The sequence below is a fragment of the Berghia stephanieae genome, chromosome 13 (genome assembly GCF_034508935.2).
Source record: "Berghia stephanieae isolate SIO BIC M18660-M18661 chromosome 13, UCSD_Bste_1.3, whole genome shotgun sequence".
In the NCBI taxonomy this organism is placed as follows: Eukaryota; Metazoa; Mollusca; class Gastropoda; order Nudibranchia; family Aeolidiidae; genus Berghia; species Berghia stephanieae.
In genome coordinates, this window is record NC_088372.1 from 781,440 (window position 1) to 788,891 (window position 7,452).

At 35.8% G+C, this 7,452-nt stretch overlaps 1 long non-coding RNA gene across 1 annotated transcript; it reads left to right on the plus strand.

The window, feature by feature from the left end:
• Window positions 1-656: 656 nt before the first annotated feature.
• LOC144958743 (uncharacterized) lies at window positions 657-7,452 on the plus strand. Its single transcript, XR_013642509.1, has 3 exons — window positions 657-1,018; window positions 5,655-5,887; window positions 7,327-7,452. It is a non-coding gene; the product is annotated as an uncharacterized LOC144958743 (long non-coding RNA).

Sequence of the window (7,452 nt, forward strand, 5' to 3'; positions counted from 1 at the left end):
TTTTTCGGTTATTCAAAACCGTGACAATGAAATAGTAAATACCGTGACCAGGAATAAATGATTTCGAATATACATAAATAGTTTGTACGAGTACAAAAACAAACATGACAAAGAACTTTTACTTGCTTATGTAGATCACATAGAAAAAAGAAAAGATATGACATGAGAAATAATAGTTTTATTTATATATTTATTTACTTATTTATGTATGTATGTATTTATTTATGTATTTATTTATGTATTTATTTATGTATTTATTTATTTTTGTTTTTGAAAACTTTGCCATTTGTCACTTGGTTACAGACAGGTATCCATTCACACCCGAGTTAAGTGGGGGGAAAAAAGTGTTTGATCAAAAATCAGCACCGGTTTAAAAGTTGTTGTTATTTTCCGTCCTTACGTCAGAGACCACGCCCAATAACTGACGAGAAATCGTGACTTAAAATATCGACTATGGTCTACTCCAGCCTTCAGATATACATGGCATTGTTTTTCTATCTGCACGAGTAACTAATTAAAATAGTCACGAGAACGAGACTATTAAGAAAAAAAAACAATATATTCATATTGCCTGGCATGACATTCGTTTTTGATTTGCCACTCAATTAATTAACAACATTGAATTGGGATTTAGATTAGGAACATGAGTTAATAAACGGGTAGTGCAGGGGGAATTAACCGCGCCTCTTGACCTTGACCCCCTTTTGACGACGGTCATGACACGGATTCGGTCATTCATGTTGGTTTCTTTCTTTATCTTACACTATCACGATGGCAGTCAGCGAGCTCCCTGAGGATATTTCTCAAAATTATTTACCACATCAATTGACATCCTGGCAAAAAAACACGAGAGGAAGCTTTTTGCCTATAAAAGTCTGTTAAAATATTTTAAAAGGAGAACGAAATTTTTGATGTTTTTGCTTCTGTTTATCGAGGCCAACCGAAGAGCGAGAAGCCCCACGACGTGAGTTTTGAGGGAAAAGAAGGCAGTGGATGCCTACTGCTCATACAAAGCAGGGTAAGTGTTCAATTTTAAAGGCTCCATACACGCCCGGATATGATCCTGGTTCAGACCCCGATCAGGCAAACCGGGGTGAAAACGCAATGTGTGTGGCCAAATACCTGGCCGATAAACCTAGGTACGATCGATCGCCCGCAAAGCCCGCTTTGCTTAATATTTTTCGAGGCGATCGGCGATCGGGGGCGTGGCAGTATAAAAAATTGGACAATTTTTTTCGGATTTTCGTTGTTTTGACGTCAGATTCGTGATCAGCGTCGAATTTACAATAGGTTTGATACCAAGAACTATGTTTTTACTCCAAAAATTGATGAAATTAGAAATAAAATTTAATTAATATTGAGGTTATGTGGCCGACAGAACAGTGCTCCTCCCTGTTTTGTGGTATGACTCTCGCTTCCAGATCGGAAGGTTCAGGTTTCGAGACCCGCTCTGCGTTGCGCAGAGTTGAGTCCTCTTTACTCACATTTTCTCACCGTACTCAGGTGTAAAATGAGTACATGGCCGTTCGTTGAATTTGTTAGGAAAAAATGTCACATCGCCTGACAGGCGTCATGTCTCGTCTTTCAAGTTTAATATTGCTGTTGCCTTGGGACCCCTTGTAAAGCGCTTTGAGCACGTAGATATTGCGCCAAATAAATGCTGTGTTATTATTTTTTTTTAATAATATTTTTATAAATGTTGCGCCAGGAAGAGGAAGATGGCAAAAGTTTCGTTCTTGATCATGGTAAAATTTATAAAGGATTTCATACAAAATAAAAAATAGTTTTCATAATTTTCAGTGTAATGATATAATAATATGCCAGTTCTTTTTTTTTTTTCCTCCCCACCCGTTGACGCGACATGACGGTCGACCTTGACACAGACATTTGGGATTGGCAGATGTCAAAAAGCCTTGACTACGTAATGACAGGGGTGGGCATTGTAACCCTGAATTATACTCTACAAACAACGCCCCCCCCCCCCAAAAAAAAAAGAGCTGTGTGCGTGTGTGTGGTGGCGGTGGTGGTTGGGGGGGGGGGGGGGTTGCGAATGCGAGTAGTCCCGAGGAGTACCCGTTTCACCTGCCACGGGAACACTGTCGATTTGTTTTATAAATAATGATAATAATAATAATAATAATAATAATAATAATAATAATAATAATAATAATAATAATAATAATAATAATAATAATAATAATAATAATAATAATAATAATAATAATAATAATAATAATAATAATAATAATAATGACGATAAATAACAAATCTTTATTGTCCACAAAATTGAAAAATTTCCGTGGTCTACGTTGCTTTTAAACTTAAATCGGATTGCAAATGTATGGATGTTATGCGTATTGGAAAAATACTCACGACATCTTCATCGGGGTATAATATATTAACACACAAAACTGCAAACGCGAACGTTCATTGTCTGATTGATATAACTTAGTGATAAGTTAATTATAAAATGCTGTCGAAAAGCAATAACAACGGGTTGACTAACGTCCAATTCATTCCTTCTATTGATGCTCTGTGTTAAATTAAAATACTCACAAAGTCCTCCAGCCAGAAATATCACTCCAGCCCAAAGATCTACATGAAATCTTGAACGTTATAGTCTGATATATTTTAATGAGAACTAATCATAAAAATGGGTGTCTAAAAACAATAACAATGAGATGAGTGACGTCAATTTGGTTCCTTCTATAAAAATCCAAGAACTTTACTCACTACATTCGCTCTCTCCTCCTTCAATACATATGAATCTATTCTCTCATCACTTTTTTGTGCGGCTATGCATGTGATCTTGTGAAATGACACTCGCCTTTGGATCGGACGGTACTGGATTCGAGTCCCGCTCTGAGTGGCGCATAATTGAGTCCTTGGAAAAGGCTCTTTACTCGCATTCTCTCACCTTGTTCACTGTTAAAATGAGTACCTCGCTGTTTACAGCGTCGTCTCTGACGGGAAACAATTGCAATATCGCTTAACAGTCATGTCTCGTCTAACATGTTTTTATGTTGGCCAAAGACCCTTATAAAGTGATTTGAGCACCTTTATTGAATATAGCGGTATATATAGCGCAAGTAAATTTCTCTCTCTCTCTCTCTCTCTCTCTCTCTCTCTCTCTCTCTCTCTCTCTCTCTTATAGCTATTGCTACATATGATGGGAATATCTTGGACGGTTATTGATGCTATGAGTTTAGGTAAAATGCTCACAACATCCTCCAGTCGGAAATAACGTACCGTCACACAAAACTACAAGTAACCTTGAACGTTAAAAGTCTGATAGATATAATTTAGTGAGAACTAATTACCAAAATGACTGTCTTAATACAATAACAAAGAGTGGAATGATGTCAATTTTGTTCCTTCAACAGTCTAATTGATATAATTTAGTGAGAAGTAATCACTATTGTGCGCAAGACGAAAGATAGAATAACAGACAATAACTGGGATCGTAGCCTCACTATTAATTAAAATTTATTTCTAATTTCACCAATTTTTGGAGTAAACACACAGTTCTTAGTATCAAACCTATTGTAAATTTGACGCTGATCACGAATCCGACGTGAAAACAGCGAAAATCCGAAAAAAAATTGTCCACTTTTTTATACTGCCATGCCCCCGATCGCCGATCGCCTAAAAAAATATCTCCCCGTATGTGGGCAAAAATCATCTGCGATAAACGCAGGGATCGGGTCACAGCGACTAGGTCATCCGTCCCGCTACCAGCGGATGTCGGCGTCTATGGGGGGCTTTTGCTGAGTTTCATTTTTAAAACTACTGTTTAAAGTTACAATCGATTTCTATTTTTCTATGCATCGTCCTCTTCTGCACTGTGTAAATTATCACGACGCTAGACAAGTCATCTCATCGGTCAGTCAGTCATGTGGGTTGTGAAACAAGATTAATTTCAATGAAATGTCAAATGTTAGGTGACGTATGTCTTTTTCATCTTGGTCTTCATGAATTCAGTTTTGTAGAAAGCGTTACTACATAAAAAAGTGGTGGGGATGGGAGTTAAGAGAACGTAAGTAAAGGGAGAACAAAAGAGTTGTACTGTCATGTGTAGGCGAGTTAGAGTTGTGTTTTATTTTTATGTGTGCCCCCTGTTGTTTGCATTGGCTCAGTAGAGCTTCGGCTCAATCCGATTATTTAAAATATATATATATATATATATATATATAAAATATATATATATATATATCTTGTTTTATTGATAGAAATAAACAAACTTAAGTGCCCTTATTAATTTTTTTAAATCACCGGTATACGATTATCAGAATTACTATTACTAGTACTAAGTTCATGATGACAATGATCACTAAGTCTATTTTTACAAATTTAAAGTAATTTTAATTTGCATCACATTAAGTTGCCTCTCTCAGTTTATGACTGCCAAAATGATGGGAAAGTATTTCATTTTTACATCGATTCCATAATTTCTTGCATTATTTAGTCTCACAAATATCTATTACTATTGTTATCATTCTTATTATGATCATATCATTATCATTATTATTATTATTTTTTTATTAGCATCTTTAGTGTGTCAATGACTATGATTTGATGCCCAGTTAAGGAATTTTAGTTTTCTCTAAAGTTCTTTCCACTATAATTTTTCAACTGCTTCTCTAGGCAGTTGGCCCTAAAAAAATATTATTTCAGTCTTTCTGAGTTAATTATTTCAGGAATTTGGTACAGAGAACTGTAATTTGATTAAGAAATGAAAGAAAAAAAGTCTTCTAAGGAAACATGCTTTTTATTATATTTATATTTATAAAACGCAAACATAAAATTTGTGGACTGGGCCATCAGGTAAAATATGATGCTTTAGAGTTAGAGACCAATTATTATTTATGCCATTTCAAGGGAATCAATTACTAAGTCAGTTGAGCTATGCGGGAAATTAAAATTGTAATATTTGTGACTCACCGCCTGAGAAAGATATGTTGGGAGTGCGTTTGTAGATGCAAAGAATTGAATTTATTTACAAAAGTTTTGTTAAAAATTATTGGCGCAGCATCCACTAAACGTGCTCAAAGCGCTTTACAATGGGTTCTGGGCCAACAGCAACAATTAACATTTAGGACAGGTCATGACGCCTGTTAGGCAATATTACATTTTTTGTTTCGGACAGAGACACCCTGTTAACGGCCAGGTACTCATTTTACACCTGAGTACGGTGAGAGAATGTGAGTAACAAGCCTTTTCCAAGGACTCAACTATGCGCTGAGCGAGGCTCGAACCCAGGACCTTCCAATCCAAAAGCGAGTGTCATACCACAAGACCACATAGCCGCACGAAAAAATATGAGACTTGGATTAGATTAATTTTTAATTGCGGAGAGTGAATGTAGTTTATTGATTTATTGTAGAGTGATTATCTAAATTTTAAATATTTTTGATTATTTTAACTTTAAATTCACTTTCTAGCACCATTTTACCTCGAATACCCTTTGTCAAGTGTGATCCATTAGCTCGATTTGGCATAATATTTTTTAATTCAACTTAAAAAGGGGGTTAGCCATCCTATACACCATTTTAAAAATAATGTGACTCATCATCTAAATATGTGATATAATTTTCATTCCGAGCAGGTTTTACAAACAAGTGTTGTTTTCATTTGTTTTTAAATTTTACTTGCAGCATATCTGGTGAATGTTCCCATGTTGTTGCAGTAATCCTTACACTGAAGAATTGGCTGCAAACTGGATTACAAGATATACCTACAGATCCAAGCTGCACACAAGCCTTCCACAACAATGGAGTAAACCTCGTGGCCCAAGAACTGATCCCGAGCCCATTACCTCCATGGTTATTCCCAAACCACGTAGGAATGTAAAGCTGCGACCAGTCATGGCAGCTATTGAGAACAACAGGTAATAAAATGCATTCAAATCATTGGGACAAAACAATCTGCATTGTTACAAGGGTAGATTGTTTGATTTTAGGGGATTTACAGCACTTGCGACACAATTAAATCATTTGAGTGCCAGATGATAGGGGGAGAAGTTGTAGATCTGAAGTTGAAAGTATCAAAGGAAAAGCAAGACAAAGATGGTTCGAAGGGGGAACAGAAGATCCCATGAACAATATACTGATGTGCCTACTTTGGCATTGTTAAAAGGCTTATAGTCTGAATTCAATAGACTTTGATTTTTTAAGGCCTTGGGCCTGTTTGTCTTTATCTCTATACCATCAAGACAAACTAGTGTGTCCGGAAAATCTTTTTAAAAATGTTGTAGCATGTTATTCTTAATGGTGTCCCGATCGGGCCATACTGGCAAACTGTCAAGCCTGAAATAAAAGTAATTGATCCATGCCCTAAATAGACATCCTGCATCATTTCTTGATATTTTAAATAAATTGGCAAGATGCAAGAAAGTGTAATTTTGACGCAATTTCATCATAACAAGTAAAAATTGATCTATAATGGGCAACTAACGTGTTGCTTTCATTTGTGTTGATATGGTAAATTACAAAGATGAATATTTTTACAAAATCTTTATACACGAAACCAGTGTAACTCTTTACAGCTTCTTTCGGTCCGTGATGGTGCAGGTGTTCAATGGTCAGTGAGTGACTGCATTTATCTGCGTCCGTTTTGGGTTTTTTTTGACAACAGCAGCCTCTTAAGTTCCTCTCCTTTTAATAATTCTTGGGCGTGAAGTCTCTTAGACTCCTTCAGTTGTTGCTTAAGCAAAAAGACTTCTTCTTTCAGTGATAAGTTCTCTGCAACCACTGCTAACAGTGTCATGTTAGAATCTGAAATAAAATGAAATTATTTTTGCAATTAGTTGTCCAGCAGAGACTAGATCAACAAACTGTAATTAATCTGGGTAAGAATATTGAATCTATTGAGACCACCCACTTTTACTTTTACCCACTTACAATGTCTGGAATTGCATTAACAGTACTATCCAGTTAGAAGTTTGTTTTTTCTCTGTCATAGGTATTCTATGTATGAACAGTGTTTTATTTATGTCCAGCTACATAGAGACTGGTAGCCTGCATATCTAATACCCAACATTTTGGATATGCAGATTAAGACTCTGACACCTGTACATCTATGCCTTTTTTAAAAAGGTAGTTGCAAGTCAAGAGGAAGGGAATTGAAGAAAACATTTATGTTTCTATTCTAATGGGCCCGAGAAAAGTATTTTAAATAGAAATTGCTCAAGGCAGCAAGTTGTTTGACTCCAGACAATCTATGTTTTTTTTTCAGGCGGTTAAAATAAATTTATCACATATTCATAAAATCATTGATTTTTAAAAAATATTTTTATTCTTTTCATGCTTTCTTTTTTTTATTTCCTAGGCTCCTCTCATTGGTGAGAAGACTGTGCCATCTGAAACTTCTATCAGTTGTTGGGATTTGGCACTTCCATGTCCGATAAATTTTGATCCTCCAGAGAGCGTGGTGAAATATAGTCATGAGTGGCAG